This window comes from Geotrypetes seraphini, chromosome 1 (assembly GCF_902459505.1).
Source record: "Geotrypetes seraphini chromosome 1, aGeoSer1.1, whole genome shotgun sequence".
NCBI classification, from domain to species: Eukaryota; Metazoa; Chordata; class Amphibia; order Gymnophiona; family Dermophiidae; genus Geotrypetes; species Geotrypetes seraphini.
Genome location: NC_047084.1, coordinates 246,038,910 through 246,060,928, shown reverse-complemented (window position 1 = coordinate 246,060,928; position 22,019 = coordinate 246,038,910).

The window sequence follows — 22,019 nt, the reverse complement described above, 5'->3', positions numbered from 1 at the left end:
AAGTGTGAGAAAATAAAATTTGCAGACGACACCAAACTTTTTAGTGGTGCTCGGACTATAGAAGACTGCGAAGAATTGCAAAGGGACTTGAACAAGCTAGGGGAATGGGCGATGAGGTGGCAGATGAAGTTCAACGTTGAGAAATGTAAAGTATTACATATGGGAAGCAGAAACTTGAGGTACAACTATACGATGGGAGGGATATTATTGAAGGAGAGTATACAGGAAAGGGACTTGGGGGTAATGGTGGACACAACAATGAAGCCGATGGCACAGTGTGCAGCGGCCGCTAAGAAAGCGAATAGAATGCTTGGTATAATCAAGAAGGGTATTGCGACCAGAACGAAAGAAGTTATTCTGCCGTTGTATCAGGCGATGGTGCGCCCGCATCTGGAGTACTGCGTCCAATTTTGGTCACCATACCTTAAGAAGGATATGGCGTTACTCGAGAGGGTCCAGAGGAGAGCGACACGTCTGATAAAAGGTATGGAAAACCTTTCATACGCTGAGAGATTGGAGAAATTGGGTCTCTTTTCTCTGGAGAAGAGGAGACTTAGAGGGGATTTGATAGAAACTTACAAGATCATAAAGGGCATAGAGAAAGTAGAGAGAGACAGATTCTTCAAACTTTCAAAAAATAAAAGAACAAGAGGGCACTCGGAAAAGATAGAAGGGGACAGATTCAAAACAAATGCTAGGAAGTTCTTCTTTACCCAACGTGTGGTGGACACCTGGAATGCGCTTCCAGAGGACGTGATAGGGCAGAGTACAGTAATGGGGTTTAAGAAAGGATTAGACAATTACCTACTGGAAAAGGGGATAGAGGGGTATAGATAGAGGATTACTGCACAGGTACTGGACCTGTTGGGCCGCCGCGAGAGCGGACTGCTGGGCACGATGGACCTCTGGTCTGACCCAGCAGAGGCACTGCTTATGTTCTTATGTTCTTATGTAAGATTGGGCAGACTGGATGGACCACTCAGGTCTTTATCTGCCGTCATTTATTATGTTACTATGTTTTCCCAGACTGGTTCAAGGCCTGCTTGTCTGCCGAAAAACCATGAAGCCCGGGGGGGGGGGGTGTTATAGGTCATCCTGATTGGGATTTTAAAAAAATGGCCCACAAAAAATATCTGAGTTTTAAGGTGGTATGTACAGCAGAAATAACCATTAAAAAAACACATACAAAAAGGAAATGCATGCCAGCATCATGTCACATATGTGCCATATTTTTGCTCCTATAAGCCATGGCTATACTATTTGTTTTTACATTTTGACTGGAGGGTTTGCGGCTAATACAAGGGTGTGGTTTATACATGCTCCTGTTTACATACATGTGCGGTAGGCCTTGTAATGGGAAGTTTATCACAACACAACAGTAACATAAAAATCACATGAATATATCATGCACGGTTAAACTGTGCTATTAAACTTAAAGTGGAGGGAGGAATGTGCCTGGCAGCTACACACAATGGTGTTGTGGTAAGTGTGGCTCTCGTTCACATGCCCAGACAAAAATGGAAGTGCCGGCACGTACTGCCACCTGTTCTTCCGTGCGGAGAAGTAGCCTAATGGTTAGTGCAGCAGACTTTGATCCTAGAGAACTGGGTTCAATTTCCACGACAGCTCCTTGTAACCCTGGGCAAGTCACATAACCATCCTTTGCCCCAGGTTCAAAGACAGAGAAAGGGGCTGCTGAAAATGTCTCCACCCAACCAAAAAGAGAATGATGTGGAGCCATGACACTTAGAAGTGATTCCACACTTTTTGTATAATTTATTTATTTTTTAATTCGTTTTCTATCCCGTCCTCCCCAAACAGCTCAGGATGGGTTACAGGTTAACATATATAATATATAGTTAACAGGTTACAATTTGCCATAGTTACAGTACAAGTTTGTTTTTTGATTTTTTTTTTCTGGTACGAGTATTATCCTAACTCAACATATTCTAGGGATCTAATACCAATATCCGTAATACAGAGTTTACAGGTTAAATCTATCACAGTTATAGTGCAACATTTGACAATACAAGTTTTTAACCCTTTCAGGACCATAAGGATCGTAGGCCAATTTTTGTGGTTTTGACGACATTTTTATGGTAAAAAGGGCTTGCAGATGCCAAAAAATTGATTTTTTTTGTGAAATATCATTATTTTTATTTTAAAAAAATCACACTTCTGGCTTATGGACAGTGTGGCAAGTGAATCTTCTCGTCAATCTGGCAACGACGCTAATGAATGAATGTCGGAACCAGTTTGTTTACATAAAGGCAGTATCATATGGAATCCGTACATATCAAATTTAGAACTGTAGACTATCCCAATCAAAATTTATAGGATTTTAAAGTTATGGGACAAATATGTCCCTTGGTCCTGAAAGGGTTAATCCTAACGTGACACATACCGAGGATCTGGTATCAATATACTGTACATTTCTATGTAATCTATCGGTCGTAGGAGTTAGGTGAACTGGTATGTTTTTATTGCTTTCTTAAAGTTGAGGAGTCCTTCAATGGATCTTATCTGCGGGGGGCAGTCGATTCCAGAGGGTCGGTATGAAGTGAGAGTAGGAACGTCGTTTGGCGGTTTGCAATTGAAGGGCACGACCAGGGGGTGTTTAATGTGTACAGTGCTGTCTATATCTAGTAGCGCTATAGGAATGATTAGTAGTGTAAATATCGGCATATGTGCTTTCATTTCCAGTTTTGTTAGTAAGTAGCAAACATAGGTGCATTTCCTGTCTACATGTTTAAATCCTTCATGGGCTTACTGACCTCATTAGCATCCACTGAAATACAATTTGTGGCCATCAGTACTGCACGTTATCGCCTGTGTTTAGGGTTACCAGAAATCCAGATTTCCCCGGACATGTCCGGGAGTCTGGATGACTTTTCAAAACCTGCCACTTTGTCCGGGTTTTGAAAACATAACATAACATAGTACTTATAAACCGCATAACCGTAAGTTCAATGCGGTGAACAAAAGATTAAAAATAACATAACCTAAGGATGATTTAAATTAGTTTGCTAAATATTTTGAAAAAAGATGAGTTTACAATTGAGTTCTAAAGTGCTTGTAAGAGCAAGCGCTATGCAACAGTGGCCTCTTCAAATTGCATAGGGCAGGGATAAAAGTCTGTGCATACGCGCGTGCCACGTGATGTCATCGCATGGTATCTGTGCATGCATGGACTTCCTCCCTGCCTGACAAGAGAAGGTAGCTGTAGGCGGGGCTAGGGCAGGACTGGAGGTGGAATTAGGGCTTTACAGGGCGGAACTGAGCAGGCCTGGGGGCGGGTCTAGGGGTTTGGACTTTCCGATTGGAAAATCTGGCAATCCTACCTGTGTTCAACTCCTCTGAGCATTTGCTGCTACTAATCATTTCTAGAGTGTTCCAAGGCATATGCAGTGCTGTATACACTGGGGCTCATTTTCAAAACAGAAAGATATCCAAAAAATGACATAAAGGGGCAGATGGACATTTTTCTCGCCAAACCATTCCAATTTGCTGTTTCAAAGCCTATTTTCTAGATGGATTTCTATATTGTTTATCTACAGTTTGGCTAAATCTCAAGGGAACATGTTAGTTGCATGGTATGGGAAGGACTGGGGTGCGCTTATGACTTGGATGTTTTTCTAAATGCTCTGACACTGCTCCGACACTCATAGAATTCCTATGAGCGTTGGAGCATTTAGTGCCCTGGGCTGCAATAGAAACCTCTACTGTAGCATAGTAAAAGAAGGCCTTTATTGCTTCTGCCTTAGGACCCCGCTCCCAGAAGTCCGGCTGCTCCAGGTTTGAGCTTCAGCCTTTTTGTGGTTATGGGATTAGGGACGTTGGTCCTCCCATTTTTCTGGGTCCTTTGACTGGGTTCAAGATTAGGGCCCAGTTCCCATCATGTCAGGAAATTCTCTCCTGATTTCTACACCTTTTGGTAGAGTGGCAGAAAAAGATTTAGAAAAGGCAAAATTCCCTGGAGAAGCGGAGACTTAGAGGGGACATGATAGAGACTTACAAGATCATGAAGGGCATAGAGAAAGTGAAGAGGGCCAGATTCTTCAAACTTTCAAAAACTACAAGAACGAGAGGGCATTCGGAAAAATTAAGAGGGGACAGATTTAGAACCAATGCTAGGAAGTTCTTCTTCACCCAAAGGGTGGTGGACACCTGGAATGCGCTTCCAGAGGGTGTGATAGGACAGAGTACGGTATTGGGGTACAAGAAGGGATTAGATGATTTCCTGAAGGAAAAGGGGATAGAAGGGTATAGATAGAGGATTACTATATTGGTCCTGGACCTGATGGGCTGCCGCGTGAGCGGACTGCTGGGCATGATGGACCTCTGGTCTGACCCAGCAGAGGCACTGCTTATGTTCTTATGTTATGTTCTATTTGCAGGGTTATACATTCTCCATATCTTCTCCCATATTCCTAATGTGGAAAATATTTTATGCAGTACGCTCATTTACACATCTTCATATGCCTACAGGCATATATAGAGGCTATATAGAGGCTGCATTAGTCTCTGAGACTCAGTTTAAGGAATTAATAAGGGGCTTCTCTTATTCCCACTTATAAAAAGTACCCCTAAGATCTTTTCTTTGATAGTTCATGTCAGTATTTGTTTCTATTGTTTCTCAAATTGTAGTTTTGAAAATACTTACTAATAAAAAGATACCCCTAAGTGGCTGCGCATATGGATAATTATTACATTCACGTTAGCTCAAACATGTATCAGCTAATATGACTTTGTACTTAAATATGAACCAAATATTGTAAATATATCCCAAACATTCCACAAGATAAGGTGAAGAATTCTCCTAGATTGCTGTTCTCTCTCTATCCTATTATGATCATGGTTTACTGACAAGAATTAATTATCTCCTATTGTACTGTCAATGTATATGGCAGGATGGGTCTCATTCCACAGTATGGTTGCTAATTTCTCCTTTGCTTTCACAAATCTCTTTTGCATTCAGGTTCCATAAATGCACAGTGGAACTGAACTGTAATATACTGTAATTAGTATGGTGCCATCCTGTGAAACGAATAGGATGATTGGATAATCAGAATGATTGCCAGGCAAACCAGAGTATTCAAATTAAGTCAGGCGTTTGCTACATGCCGTTTTTTTCCCCCTTCTTCAAAAATATGCAAATTTTTATGAAAGATATTTTGTGAGCACAAATTCTGCTCTCTGTGAGGTGCGACTGCTGAATAAAATGTATTTGGAGCTCTGTAGTATACAACCTGGTTTGCAATATGTCAGAAATAAGTAAATTCTGAATTGTCCTTTTTTTTTGTCTTTGATTCTTCTTCCTCCATACTCAGGCTTTCTACCCAATAAGAATCTGCTTACTCACTAATCTTAATGAAAATCATTATTTTCAGCATGAATTGTGGCAGATTGTTTTCTTTGTGCCAATGTTGCATTATTGGGGGGTCATTTCATAATATATTTTCCATGTGTTAATCCTATTTTTGTAAAAGTGCATTTATGAAATTACGTGGCCTAAGTTGAGGGTAGAGGTAGCTGCAGGAAAAGACAGCAACTACTCGTTCATAATCTGTGTATAGCTGCCCTGGATGCATTGTTTGGGCAGAGGGAAGGTAAAGTTCTCATATGCACACACATTTTATCAAATATATGGGTACACATGTAGAGTGCATGCACACATTTATACTTTTTCCAGAGCAGGAGTAGATATTGGCATTTTTGTGCTATCAGAACTGTTGCTGGGAGCCTGTTTTTTAATGGGACATGGGGATCCCTATTGCCTTTTCAAAATAAGCATCATTTTGGACTTCTCCCGTAGGCATCATGTTTAGAAAATCACCACTGTTATTATCAAATAACTCATGCTATTTGACCTATAACACAGGTGATACAGCTTGTAAATAGACCCTAAGAAAATACATTTTTACCTTGATTTGTTTCTGTTTGATTTGTTAATATTTAGAAATCATTTAAGGGCCCATTTACTAAGTTGTGTTTGATGCTAACACATGCCTAATGCATCGTATAATGGTATATCGCGGGACGCAATCAGGCATCCTGCAGAAAGTGCAATTTTTTGTATAACCTGGGTTTAAAAAATACGTTGAAAGGTCTTTCTGCAAGCAAGCAGTGCTGGAGGGCTCCAGGAGAGAAACAGTGTGCCGGTGCTGGCCTCATCTTCCCTAGAGGGAAAATTACAGAAGACTCTGGCAAGGTATGAGAGGTTGCTGGGGAAGAAAAGTGTTTATTTATTCTATTGGTGCAGTTTGGACAGGGTAAAATGCAGGAATGGAATGGGAAAGGTTAGGCTGTGCAGGCATGCATGTGCCTGCTGTAGCCCTAGCAACCAGGGTAAACGTTCTAGTTGCTATGATTGGCTGCTGTAGACCATTGGGAGGGAGAGGCTACAGAGGACAGACGTGTGTGAATTTGTGTCTGTCAGTATAAAAAATAAAAGTATTTTTGTAAGTTGTGGGGAGCAAATTGAGTATTGTGCTGACGAGTTGAGTGATTACGGTAGTTAAATATTCAGTATCCTTTTATTCAGATATGAATATCTGAATAAAAGAATATTCTTTCTCCTCTGGTATTTATGGTACTCTCTCATGGGCTTGTTTAAAGTATATTCAATACACTTTATTGTGCTTACCTTTGATGAGACTTGTGCTGAATTATCTCATTGTTAACTGGTCATTGTTGTTCAGCGACTGGAATATTTGCACTGTACTTGATTGTTATCATTAATACAACTAGGCTACATTATGACTCTGGGCCTTAACGCTCGCAATAGCGCGTGTTAAATTCCTGAGCACGCTAGCCACTACCGCCTCCTGCGCTAAAAACCCTAGCGTACCTTCGTAAAAGGAGCCCTAAGTTATCTTTTCTGTACTTTTTTTTAATGTGAAAATCAATAAAATCTTTGAACTAAAAAAAAAATAAAAAAATACTGAGACCCATGTGATTTTTTAGGCTCTAGTCTGTGTGCTGTGAATGAATGAAATGAAGAATTGAAGGGAAAGGTGTTGTGATATTGCTCCATTGTGCTTATGACAAAACTGATAATGCTTAGATTAAATATTTAAAAGTTGTGTTGTGGCTGCATCTGTAAGCAGATGTTAGTAGCTTTTGAAATACATGGTTAGACACAGCTTGTACTGCAAAGTGTGTAAGGTAGAGAAGTATACATCAGAGAGATTGTGCAGTTCTCTTGACTGCAGTGGGTGGGCTATGTTAGGGAACCTGATTAGCTTTCATTTTGGGAAGCTAGTTAGTTAAAGTTAAAAGTGATTTTATTCACACAGCTGGGTCTTATAGAAAGAAAAGTTAGGGAATTAGTTGATTTGTAAAAGCAGGTTAGTATCATAGTAACATAGTAAATGGCAGCAGATAAAAACCTGAATGGTCCACCCAGTCTGCCCAACAGGTACACGCATTATAAATTCATGATTAAATTAAATTTCTTTTTTCTTTGATATTTCTGGGTCATAGACTTTAGAAGCCTGCCTGGTACTGTGCTTAGGTTCCAACTGCTGGAGTTTTCATCAAAGCTCACTCCGGCTTATCTAAACCATCCCAAATTGCTGGAGTTACCATCCACTGCCATACCAAGGGGGGGGGGGGGCAAGGGAGGCGGCCCACCCCAGGTACAGCCATAAGAGGGTGCTCCAACGACTCCTCCGTGGGCCGGCAGCAGCAGTAACATTCATAATTCGCTGCTCTTGTTGGTGTCGGGCCTTCCTCTCTGCTGGGTCCTCCTACTTCCTGTTTCTGCGAAGACAGAACCTGGCAGAGAAAAAGACCCAACACTGGCAAGAACAATAAATAGTGAACTACAAGTATTCTTATGGACAATTAACCTTAAAGACTAGTAATGAACTTCCAGATTTAATTTAAAGATTAGTCATAGCGCCAGAGCTACCTACTATGCCACCAATTGACACTGTCAATCGAGGCCGAACAAGTACAAGAAATACCGCAAAGTATACTATTACAATTCATTATTAAATAAAGTTGTGAATAAAATTAATATTAACATAATATGGAATATCAATATATTTTTAACACAATTTTAATTGACGCATTTGAAATCTAACAACTCATGTTTTGGGGGTTTTTTTTGCGGATTCTCATTGGAAAATTAGTCCAATTCATGCATTTCCGCACAATCCTTCCATGAGCTGGATAAAATCATATCACGGGCCGTACTTTGGAAACCCCTGCTTTAGAATAAAGTAATATTATAGCTGTATTGAGAAACATTTATAAATAGAAAATAGAAATAAGATAATCTTTATATTTGACTAATTTTAATACTTTTTTTACTAACTTATGGAGACCAAAATCCCCTTCCCTCAGGCATACTAAGGGGAGGAGAAAGTGGGGGGGGCAGGGGACAGTCCACCCCAGATGCAGTAGTAAACAAAACATGTATTATTAATAATGCCATAAGCACAATCACTGGCATTAAAAAAAAAAAAATGCCAACCTCCAAACAAAACAATCAAACTTACAGTGAAAACAGGCCACTCAACAATCTGCAGCAAAGGTGAATGACGAAGTTGTAACTTATCTGAGACATCACAGCTAATCGGGCCTCCAACACAGCATCCAAACACTGCAATATAACATCAATCTCCACAGGCAGCTTAGTCTGTTACAAGAATTCTTGTTTCGCCTGACATACAAGCTGCTTCAGGGGAATATACACAAAACTCATGTGTAGTACAAAAGATTTTGCAGTTAACCATGGGTTTAACCAAACTTAGGGCTCTTTTTACTAAGCCGCGTTAGGGCATTAATGCGCAGAATAGCGCGCGCTAAATTGCCCTGCGCGCTAGACACTAATGCCAGCATTGAGCTGGCATTAGTTCTAGCCGTGTAGCATGGGTTTAGCGCGCGCTAAAATGTGTGCGCTAAAAACGCTAACGCAGCTTAATAAAAGGAGCCCTTAATGTGCAGTAAGGGCTCGATTATATATATGTCGCCTAAAAAATCGGTACTAACTAGTGCAGCGCTAAGCGCAATCCTATAAAAGTTAGGCAACACACTTAGTGCTGCCTAAGCATGCTTAGGCATCGCTAAGATTTCTAACATTTAGGCGCAGCCTATTTATACCAGGGTTTTCTTGGCCTAAATGCCTATGCCTAAGTTTGATGCCCAACAGCTCCTAACTCAAAATCAGGTTCCTAATTCAAAAACAAGCCCACCATATGCCCCCTAACCATGCCAATTTTAACTACATGCTTTGCACCAGACACCTAACTGTTAGGTGCCTAACTTTCAATTAGCTCCACTTAGTGCCAATTAAGAGGTATTGGGTACCGATTACCAACGCCAATTTAACCTATTACTCAAGTAACTGCCTACATTGTTAGACGTGCTGATGTAGGCATCTAACTTTAGATGCACTGTATAGAAGTTGAGGGTAAGTGCAAAAGTTGTGTGGTAGCTGATGAGGGTGTAACCAGCATGTCCTCTGCTGTTACCACACAGAAAAGGCCCTTGCCGGGGATTAAGTTCATTTGCAACAAAATGTTTCAGATGCTTTAAATCAGGGGTGTCCAACCTATGGCCCGAGGGCCACATGCGGCCCCGTGAAGTATTTTATGCGGCCCCGGTCGAGGGCGATGCAGTGTTTTCCTCTGCTGCCCCCGGGTGTTTACATTACATTACATTAGTGATTTCTATTCCGCTTGTGCCTTGCGGTTCTAAGCGGATTACAAGTTAGAAGACTGGACATTTCCAGTAGCATTGCAGTACATATAATCAAGAATGCGTTAAGTTATAATTGTTATTCTGGACTTTTCCAGGATAGATTGGTAGTAGATAGTAGATAGTGATAGGTTGTTTAGACGAATAGAGATAATATTGTCCGGATTCTGTTGTTTAGACGAATAGCGCTAATACTGTCCGGATTCGAGGTGTTGCTGGTGGTGGTGTTAGGGTAGTCATGAGAGCATTTTCTAATACTTTTGTGAGGTTATGATGATGGGAAGTGTTTTTTGAAGAGATGAGTTTTGATTTCTTTTCGGAATGCTTTAATGTCTATTGATTTGGTCAGTAGATTGGTGATGGTAGTATCGATCTTTGCTGCCTGTGTCGCTAAAAGGCTGTCATATAGTTTCTTTCGTCGTGTTCCTTTGAGAGGGGGGTGAGTGAATAGGCTCTGTCTTGCCCGCTCCCTTCTCTGTCTTGCTGCAGCGTTTGCGCGTTTGTGCAGCCCCAGAAACATTTTTTTTGGCCAATGAGGCCCAGGGAAGCTGAAGGGTTGGACACCCCTGCTTTAAAAGTATTTGCATTAACTGCACAAATAACAGTACGTGCTAATTACCATACACTACCTGTGACGTGCAATTTATGTCCAATCTTCATCTATATCCTGTCTACTCTCTGCCGCATCCCACACTAAGAAGTTAGCGCACTGCACATGCAGATGGTAACCCGAAATTGGAAGAACTACGACCGCCTAAATTTTCCTTTCTGGTGGGCAAATATGTGCTCCAGCTATAGATATGAAAAAATGAATGCTCATAGTTTGGGGTACAGTAATTTATTTAAGCTGGTTTTGGGGCCGTTGACATCATATATTACTTCACTATAGTAAGTCTTTGATTGAGTCAGTTTTTGTTTATTTTCATACACACCCAGGAAAGGGTGGGTGGGGGGAGATATTTCTGTCATAATTTGACTTTTGAGTATGTCTACCAGGGGTGGGAGGAGGGTGGAAGGATATTTTTAATCTGAATAGGGTAAGTTTATTGGGATAGTCTATGTTTCTGTGTTTTATTGAATAATCATTGGGTAGGGGGAGAAAATGGTTGGTTATGCATATTTGTAAGTTGAATGTGCTTTTATTAACTTATTATATGATATATATTTGTGTATTGCACTTTTAAAGTTTAGAAAATCAATAAAGAATTTAAAAAAAAAAAGAAGTTAGTGCACTGGTTGTTTTAGTGCATGAAGCCATTAGTGTAGGACTAAGCTAATGGTTAGTGCAGACTAAAACCCAGGCCAACTGCTTAGTGCATGTTAATAAATATAGGCGTGGAGGGGCATAATCGAAAGGGACGTCTAAGTCCGTTAACATCCATCTCGCAAGTCGTCCAAAGTTAAAAAGAGCCTAAGACACATTTTCGAAAGATATGTCCAACTTTTTTTTACTTTCGAAAATCGTCTAATTATATGTCCTGCCGATCTGATCGTCCAAGCCATTAAATCGTCTATTTTTATACCACATTTCCGTCCAACATTCCGTCCAAGTCCAAAACGCCTAGAACAGGCCCTGTTGGACATGGGAGGGGTCTGCAAAGTGATGGACTGCACACCCCATGCCACCTAAATAGTGGGATACCTTACAGGGCACCTCTGTGAACTTCACAAAAAGGGTGCCATGGCTTCTCTTCACTACACCTCCCTTATAGGTTACTGTGAGCCCCCCAAACCACCTCCAGAATCCCCTAGACCCACTTATCTACTACCCCAATAGCCCGTATGACTGCAGGAGCCACTTATATGCCAGTACAAAAGGGTTTTGGAGGTGTATAGGGGAATGCACATGTTTCAATATCAATGCAGTGATTACAGGGGCTTATGGGCATGGGTTCTCCTCTCTATGGGTCCCTAACCCACCCCCAAGACGACTTAAGCTGCCTCTGGGCTGGACGACTAGGCTTTCCTATGCCAGGCGGCCAGGTGATGATGGTCTGGAGGCTGAAATTTAAAGTTGTGAATAAAATTTTTATGGGGGGATTGGTGATTACTGGGGTAGTGTGTGGGGGTCTGTGTTATGTGTTTGCAGTGCTTATCTGGTGAGTTTAGGTGGGTTTTTGTGACTTAGACCATGTTTTACATGGTCTAAGTCACAACGTTCAAGTTCCATCTAGGCTCTGTTGTTAAACTTTCGGTTATACATGCTGTACGACTAAGTCTAAGCTGGCCCACGTCCCGCCCAACCCCCGCCCTCGACACACCTCCCGAAACGCCCCGTTTAGCTTTGGACGTTGAGCGGCACTATGAAGGCCTAGGTCATTTAGAAATATGTCCAAAACCTGGTTTTATTATTGGCGCTTGAACGTTTTTGAGAAATGTTCGTCCAAGTGCTGACTTAAGCCAGTTTTTGAACGTTTTTCTCTTTCAATTATGAGCCCCATAGTTTTCAGTGGATAAATGAGCCACTTTTTCTAGGTTTACTTATTGTGCCTTTCTGCATACAGATTGTCTCCCTTCAGGAGTGTGCAGTAAGCAACATGATGAGTAACCATTTCCTACTCTCTTCTACAAGAATATATGTCTGTTTTTAACTGGTTTAAGTTAAGCCAAAAACATTGCTGGTCTAACTTAAACTACTTTTCTATTCCCCCCCCCATTTTACAAAAGCATCTGTCCCCCTCCTCCCCCCCCCCCTTCATTTTATAAAAGCATAGCGCAGTTTTTAGATCCAGCCATGGCGATAACAGCTCCTACGCTCAAAGGAATTCTATGATTGTCAGAGCTGTTACTGCCATGGCCGGTGCTAAAATCTGCACTACATTTTTGTAAAAGGGGGGGGATATATTAATATTATTTATATATCACCACTAACTGTATAATGATAGCAGTCAAACTTGTCCATATATATTCACTTCCACAGCTTATTCAGGTAGAGGCTCTGAATATATGTGAATTCCTTAAATGTCACAGCCAGCATTTTAAACAAATGCTGTCCACAGTTTATAAATAGACTTTAAATTTAGGCACCTAAAATATAATGTAATGCGATGTGGCTTTTGCATTCTGTCAACTACCAACATAAAAGGTTCAAAGCAGATAATAAAGATAATATGAGTAAAAAAAATTTAAAAATTTCTGAAGAAGGAAGCTCATAAATCTTGAGGTAAAGATTGCCATAGCTGGACTGCTTGGTGACATAATTGACGAACTGAATATTTCGGGGAAATGGACCCTTTTGTCTCTACACCAATAGGTACATTGTGTTTATTTTTTCCCTCACTGCAATCACATAATGGAACCAGAAAAAAACAAAGGCTTGTTATAGTATCCTCTTGATACTGCAGGCACTTCCCCTATCAAAAAAAAAACCTGAATGTCACTGGTTCCCTGATCTAGACAATTAATTTTATTAGGACTGAACTCATAAATAGCTATACTTTCATTAATGAAATGCCCATCAACTAATTTTCATTTGTATGCGCATAATAACATCAGCTGCAGGAAATGCATGCAGTCCTCCATACTTATACCGATTAATGCTTGCTGAAAAAAAATGGAAGGAGCAACAGAAATGTTATTTTAAAAAGTGAACAAAAGATCAAATTTGTATTAGTTAAGTATCATTCTAAAAAATGGCTGGAAAGAGATAAAATAGACATGGCAAAAGCCTTTTTCGCTAGGTACACAGCCATTAGCACCTAGATCATTAAAAGCACGTATCAAAAGACCTGTACCATCTAAAAGGTGATAATGTTAATACAATAAACTCTGTGATTAGGATGACGTGTCCCCTTCTCCAGCTGTAAATATGGTTGTAAAAGTCAATGTTTGCTAGTAGGTAAGATCAGAAAACTAAACAACATTTTTTTAGAGGCTATCGATGCAAAAATCAGTAACAAATGTTTTCGTACACCAACACAAAAGCATCTGTGTAATTTTATTTCTTTCATCTGGCTACCAAAAACGCAGAGGGTTCTCCTGCTTGCTAGAGCAGGCTCATTCATCATGGTGTCCTCAGCTTGGAGTACTGAGGAATAAATCCCTGTTGGATTCATTAATACCATTTACTTAATGTCATTTTTCATAGCATGTTAACTTTGCGCTATTGTGTTTTCTGATCCTTTCACAGTAGGAGCCAGCATGACGCAAACTTTAAATATTTTTTGCATAGCTTCTTCAGTATCATATGCCATTCTGTTTCATGTAATAATTTCTATGAAATGCGATGTTTGTCTTAAAAAAAATACATCTAGTGTGCTTTTTCTTTTTATTTATCAGGAGAGGGGAAGGAGTTTTACTTTGGTTGTGCCCATTCCCCAGTTGTGCTAAGAAATGCTGCCTGGGCTCTTGTTGTTTGGAATAAGCGCACAGCCATTTCTCCAGGGAGTTGGTTCATGCAAAACACTACCCCCACAGAGAGATTGGAAATTTACCCAGAAGGCATTCTACCAGCAGCAAGACTCCAGAGGAAACCTGAGCGGAATGTCTAAATACATCTTTTGATTTGTTCCATGATGTTCCTAAAGTTTCAGAGCAAAAAAAAAAAAAGAAAAGAACAAAAATAAAATACAAAAATATTTAGGCTCCCTTTTATCAAGCTACGTAAGAGGTTTTTTTATCGCAAACCGCTGCGGTAAAAGCTCATAGAATTCCTATGAGCGTCAGCGCTTTTACCACAGCAGCTGGCGATAAAAAAACCCTAATGCAGCTTGATAAAAGGGGACCTTAGTTTAGTTTTATGCTTTGTATGGTTGAAGGCATGATAATACCTGCAGTAAAGTTAGAAAAAAAACTCCTATTCAATAACGATATCATTTTCTGCATATTTTTCTTTGCTTCTTGTGGATTTATTTTGTACTGTGGAGCCATTTACTCGGTACCTGTATTTTCCTTCCTTGCTGCACACACCCTCACTGAGGCATTCTACTGAATAGCAGTATTTATGCCACAATTTTATCAACTTGAAAAATATTTCAACAGTCAAGTGTTTCTGATTTACAGTTGGAATAAAACACATTCATATGTATATATCTGCATAAATGATATGAATCATCCGAAGCTCAGATTGCATTTTATTACCCTTCCTTTATACGAGGTATATCCCAGAAAATGAAGCTTAACCTTCCATGTAAATGTTTGGGGTTTTTTAAATGGTCCAGCACATGCTCTGGAACACCTTTTCTTCTTATTAAAGTGTAGTTCTTGAACAAATGAAGCTAACAATCCTGGGTTCATGCCCAACCAACACTGTTCTTTAAGAGTTCTCCATTTATTTATGTTCAAAAATCCTGCATTCAAATGCCAAGTGATGGGAGAATATAAACTTTGGCTCAGGCAAGCACCATTAAAAGATGAAACTGACTAAAGCAGATAGAAGCCAGCTGCCCTAGAAGTCCAGTGGTCTAGATACATAGGAGACCAGGGCTGATTCATTTTTTATCAAGGCATCTCAAATATGATTTCAAAAAATAATCTGGGAATACACTATTACCAAATCAGTGTTAGTTTGCAAATACCATAAAGCAAAACGGATGTTTTCAAGAATCCACTAAAATGGAAAGAAGCAGTTGGCAAACTGTATAATTAGTCAAATAATTAATTTAAACTACATAATTAGTCAAATATTTATTTATTTATTTATTTAGTATAGGGCTACATTTCAATTAAAATTTTTAATCACAATTAAAAGCTGCCTAAAAATTTTAATCTCACAATTAATTGTGCAGTTAAAGATGGGGCATAACCAGCAGTCCATTGGGAGGCACAGGAGAAGATAGGGAACAGGGGTGGACTGGGGAGCCTTATTAGAGCCTCTGCACCCAGAGGTTGTGAGATCCTCCCACCGCTTTGAATGTCAGCTTTGAAATGCCAAATCCACAAAAAGGTGGTATAAAAGTCCGCATTCCCCTTCCCTCCCCACTCCCCCACATTAGGTATCTTACCTGCACACATTAAACATAAGATCCTCAATCTTGTCTTCAAAGGACTTTGCCTGCCAGCACCGGATTACACACCTAATCTATTAATTCCTTATATTTCTGCATGAGCCTTGCGTTCATTACAAATGCCTTTATTAACCCCATTCCCACATAACTTACTTGACACCACAAGATGCTCATAGAAACATAGAAAATGACGGCATAAAAGGGCCACAGCCCATCAAGTCTGCCCAACCTATTGACCCTTCCCTATCTGTTCCACCTTTGGCCCTTACTTTATTTATTTATTCAATTTTCTATACCTTTGAAACGTCCTCCCAGCAGATTTCAGATTTGAATCAACCCTACATAAATTTAAGAAACCAGTTAAGTCCCGTTATTCTAAGATATTTATGGCTCCCAGAAACCCCTCAGTCCTTATTGACCATCTCTTAACTACAGCTCTCTGTGGACATCCTACTGCCTGCAAATTATCTTCCTCCAGCCTGTCCTTTTTTCTCTCTCTTTTTTTCTTTCCACTTTCTTCTTTTTTCTCATCACTTTCAACTTCCTTCCCCTCTTCTTTCTTTCCTTATTTATTTTTATACTACCTGGCAACTGCTTAGAAGCAGCAGTATACAATAAGCAATATTTCAAGTCTTTGTAAATAAACCAAAATTGTAAATAAATATTCCCATGGGAGACAACAATCTGTGGTATTTAGATACCATAGATTGGTGTCTCAAGGACAGACTAACAGTGATCTGGGCCCCATGGAGGGGAATAGAGAGGTTTGACCAAGGGCACAAGGCAGGGAGAGAAAGGGAGAGAGAGAGAAGATAGATGAGAGATGGTAGACAGTGGGAAAGAAATGTTGGATATGGCAGTGGAAGGTAAGGTACAGAGAAGGAAGATGAATGATGAGCATGGAAAAACAAGAAAACATCAAATGGGCAGGAGACCCTGGTGAGCAAATTAACAGAAGACAAACAGAAACCAGAGCCTGGGACCAACATGATTTGAATAATAAAATGATCAGACAACAAAAGGTAGAAAAAATAATTATATTTTCTGTTTTGTGATTACAATATGTCAGATTTGAAATGTGTATCCTGCCAGAGCTGGTGTTAGACAGCAACCATGAGTTAGGACCTAAAAGAGAGAGGAAAGAATTTTCTACAACACTGTCTTCCCTTTTCCCATATTCAGTTTCCCACCCACAGATTTTTTTGAGTTCTGTACCTTCTGCTCATCTTTGAGTCCCCCTTGCTGAGTATGCTACCTTCTTCTCCCATTTGTCCCTCTTTTTTATTCTTTTTAAGTTCTTTATCTCTTCTCCAAGCCTGCAAATTTTCTTGGTACAAATTTCTATGCATGTTTATCTGTGACATTTCTCAATTTATATCAGTCTTCTTGCCATTAAGCTTCCTGATAACTCTGTTTTGCTTCTTGTGCTCTTTTTAATCTACAATAAAATGTGTGTTTCCAGAAAACATGAAGTATTTAGGTCTATATTATGTTTAATGAATCAAAGGTACTTGGTAACAGCTATGTAACTTATGTTATGCAAGTAAAACTATATCCAATAAATGCCATAGACTCTGGAGAAAGAATATCTATCATTGCTTATGATTTAACTGTTCCCCTTCTCTTATTCCCTTGGGTGTCTGCTGAAATCCTTCTGTCGTAATGAAGACCAACTAGAAATAATATGAAATCTGTTGTTCTGAGTCACCCATTTCTCTGCTTCAGATAATACTGTATACAGTAGCAATAAGAATCAGATGAAGAATGAGCCCTTGGCAAAGTTCTGGAATACAATGGTAAAAAGATTCTTCTGTTGGATCCAGCCTTATATTCACTGCACATTTGTAGATCAGAATAATATAGTTCTTTTCGGGATCTTAAAATAAAACCAATAAAATCTAAGGGAAAACTCTCAAAAAATATATATGTGAAAGACTATATACTATATACTGACTATGGGGCTGGTCATTCATCTTTGGGGAGAGGAGAGATATGATAGAGATATTTAAATACCTCCATGGCATAAATGCACAGGGGGGGCTGGTCTCTTTCAGTTTAAAGAAAGCTCTGAAATGAGAGGGCATAAGAAGAAGGTAAAAGGTAACAGACTTAAGAGTAACCTAAATAAATATTTCTTCTTGAACAGGGTGATGAATTTGTGAAAAAGCCTCTTCAGGGAAAGGGTGGAGATAAAGACTGTATCGAATTCAAGAAAGCTTAGGACAAATATATAGAATTTCTAAGAGAGAGGAAAGGATAGTATAGATCAGTGGTTCCCAACTCTGTCCTGGAGGAACACCAGGCCAATCGGGTTTTCAGGCTAGCCCTAATGAATATGCATGAAACAAATTTGCATGCCTATCACTTCCATCATATGCAAATCTCTCTCATGCATATTCATTAGGGCTAGCCTGAAAACCCGATTGGCCTGGTGTTCCTCCAGGACAGGGTTGGGAATCACTGGTATAGATGGATGAGCAAACGGGATAGGCCATCTGGACTTGATCTTAATTCATTTTCTGTTTCTATGCTTTTATTTTCAGGACCAAGGAATGGTTTTGCATCTACTCCTGGATATGTTTCATATTGTCTTTCTGCATTTTTTTAGTTCAGTCACTTTAGTATAACAGAACTGCATATATTGCCCTAAATTTCCTTCGAATATTGTACAAAGGGCCGCTGAAAAGTTCTCAAAGGTGGGGCAGTCTCCATTGAGGGCTAGACACTTAGGGCTCCTTTTACGAAGCCATGTTAGCGGCTTTATCGCACGTGACTTTTTAGCGCACGCTAATCCCCCGCGCTAGCCAAAAAACTACCGCCTGCTCAAGAGGAGGCGGTAGCGGCTAGCGCGGCTGGAAAATTAGCATGCGCTATTATGTGCGTTAAACCGCTAACGTGGCTTCGTAAAAGGAGCCCTTAGTCCAGTGGTTTTCCTTTTTTTTTTTTCGTTCTGTCTGAAAAACACGGAACAAAAAAAGTGGAAAATCACTGAATTAAATGTATAGCCCTAAATGGAGACTGCCCAAAGTTGGGCTGAGAACTTTTCAGTGGCCTCTTGTAATATAAACCCTCCCCCCCCCCCTTTATCAAAACCACGCAAGAGGTTTTTAACACCAGCTGGTGCGCTGAATGCTCTGTACTGCGCTGACGCACATAAGAAACTCTATGACCGTTAGAACAGCGCAGAGCATTCAGCACGCCAGCTGGCTCAAAAAACCTCTTGTGCAGTTTTGTAAAAGGGGGGGATAATGAAAATGAAATTTTTATGTCATATTTACTTGTATTTTTAAAGTAAATAAACTAGTTTATTCTTAACATTTTGTGAGTTAATTTTCTAGTTTTCAGAGGCAAGTTTTAAAAGCTACAGTTCTCCCCCCCCCCACACACACACACACTTCTTAATGCCTTTTTATTAACTTACATCTTTCTGATAGAAAAAAATATTACTCTAAACCATTATTCCAAATGTGACCATTATGTACTAACAGCATTACTATTTGTGGAATATAAGACTAAATAAATGTCTCCCATGAGTAACTAAATGCAAAATAAAAAAGTGAGCACTCAACTTTAATAGTTTAAAAAGTGCTATTAAATGTAATGGCTCCTAGATAGTCAGGCAACCATAAGTTTTAAGTGGTGCGCATTTTGAAAGAAATTTCATTATGTTGACATTTTAAATATTGATGGCATATACTTTTCCAATTGCACAGAAATAATACAAGGGGGTGCTGGAAAGTTCTCAGCCCAACCAAGAAGAAAATGACATGGATATAGTTCAATCAATGATCTGAAACAATGTCAAAAATATAGAATTTCATTTCTGCAAATTGGCACTTAATGAAATAAGATAACACTCTTTTCAGCTACAGTGGCAAAATAACTCCGATTTTAGGAAGCTGGTTGGTTGGCTGAGAACTTTTCATCACCCCCTCATAGCAAAGGACATAACATGTTCATGAACTAAATATCTGGGACAAATACAAGTAGTGGGGCATAAGTAAATATCTATAAAGTGAAAAAATGAACAGATCCATTCTTGTTAAAGAGTTGGGTTGTTGTTTTTTTAATTAAAGATGTCCAGGCAATAGCCCATCACACAAATAGTTCTCTAAGGTATAGTTTTCATATAGCTCTCTAAGTTAACTCATGTACCTCCCACCCCAAATATTGAGCCTGTAGCGGCCTGCAGGGTTTTTTTTTTATTGCTAGCCACCATGGGCAGTATCTGAATAGTGGCTGCTGCTGAATATTCATATTCTCTATTTCTTCTGTTTCTTTATTTGTATTGCAATGCCATACTTTGTATTGTAAGTAATATATTTAAAACAAACTGGAGAAAATATTTTTTCACACAACATGTAATTAAACTCTGGAATTTGTTTCCGGAGAATGTGGTGAAATCAGTCAGCTTTGCAGGGTTTAAAAAAGGTTTGGATAATTTCCTAAAAGAGAAGTCCATAGGACATTATTAAGATGGTTTGGGGAAATCCACTGCTTATTCCTAGGATAATCAGCATAAAATCTGTTTTATTATTTGGGATCTAGCTAGGTACTTGGGATCTGGGCTGGCTACTGCTGGAAACAAGATACTGAACTTGATGGACCTTTACTCTGTCCCAGTATGGCAATTCATTGTGCTATGTTCTTATGTAAGCATACCAACAGGGCTCTAAAAAGGAAGAGGGGAAGGACACAGGAAAGAAGTAAGGAAACATTGGATGAGGCAGAAAGGAAGAGAGGTAAAGTGCAGTCATGGACCATATTAGAGGACCCAAAACCAAAGAAAATTGACCCCAAAGTTTCCACACAGAAGAAAATCCAGGAGAAACCAAAGAAACACTGTGGAGTAGCGATGTTCCTTAAATGGACTTTATTAATAATGTCAAAGTTCCAAAGGTACAATAAAATCATCCGCATAAATTAAGATCATCCACATAAAGATAAAGTAATCCACATAAATCCTAAAGGACCTAGTCCGCTAAGGACACAGGACCCAACACGGTCCACGTTTCGACAAAAAGTCTTCCTCAGGGGTCCCTAAGGGTCCTATAATGGTGAATACGTGGAAAATCTAATGTGTGGAGAGCCATTAGTGAGACGTTGCTTGCAACCAAAGTAACAGCTCTCCACACATTAGCTTTTCCGCGCCTCCATATTAGAGGAGAACATTGAAGGTGTTAGTGAACAACCAAGTTTTAATGGAAGATTTAAATCTGGTCAAAGACATTCCACTGCAGATTTCAAGGGAGAGATTATTCCAAAGAAAAAAGTGCACCACCTGGTTTATTCATGCTGGGCCTGCCTTGGGCTAGATATAACTAGTTGATGGCCATTTAAGGAATCCAGGGTTTGAGCAGGCATGTAAGGAGCAGTCTGGACTAAAATATAAGGGGCTGCTGAAAAGTTCTCAGCCCAACCAACAAAGTTGGGGCAGTCTCCATCGAGGGTTATATACATAGAACCTGATTCTATATAGGTCGCCCAGTCTCAGCAGCTGCCTAAGTGGCTTATGAGAATCACACTCGGGAATCCTATATAGAATCACGTCTGTCCTAATGGACAGACGCCTAACCCCGCCTAACCACCCCAATTCTCTAACCAGCGTCCATGTCACAGACGCTGTTTAGAGAATTGCGTTGTCACTGAGCTAATCGCAGCAAGGGAACCACCCTGCTGCAATCAGCTGAGCAGCAGCAGCATGCAACCACCAAAACCCACCACCAGTCGGCCAGCAGGAGGGAAGCCTACTACCTCCATCCCGCCACTACTCTGGTACCCCCCTCACTATCCACAGCAAGAAGGATGCCCAATTCCTCCTGCCAGAAACCCCTAAACAATCCCTGGCACGAGAGATACCCATTCCATCCTGCTGGCAACCCCCCAACATCCCCGGCAGAAGGGATGCCCACTCCCTCCTGCTGGTACCTCCTCCAAACCCCAACCTCCCCCAAAGCCCGGACCACCCCCCCATACTTTTAATAGGAAGGCCGGCTAGAGGGATGCCTGCTCCCTCCAGCTGGCAGGCCCACCTCATCAGAATGGTGGGCCTTTCCCTTCCCAGTGCATCCTGGGATGCACCAGGGAGAGGCCTTAGTCCCTGATTGGCCCAGGCACATAAGGTCCCTCCCATAGAAGGGGCTTTAGGCACCAGGGCCAACCAGAATCTTAGGCCTCCTTCCCAGTGCATTCTGGGATGCACTAGGAGTGGCCTATGACTCCAATTGGCCAGATACCTAAAAGCCACTCCCAAGTTTCCAAGTTTCTTTATTCTTTGATATACCGATTATCAACAGGACTTAAACGGTTTACAGTGGAAAACTAAAAAATTTACATTAAAATATACCAAATATAGGTATGATAAAA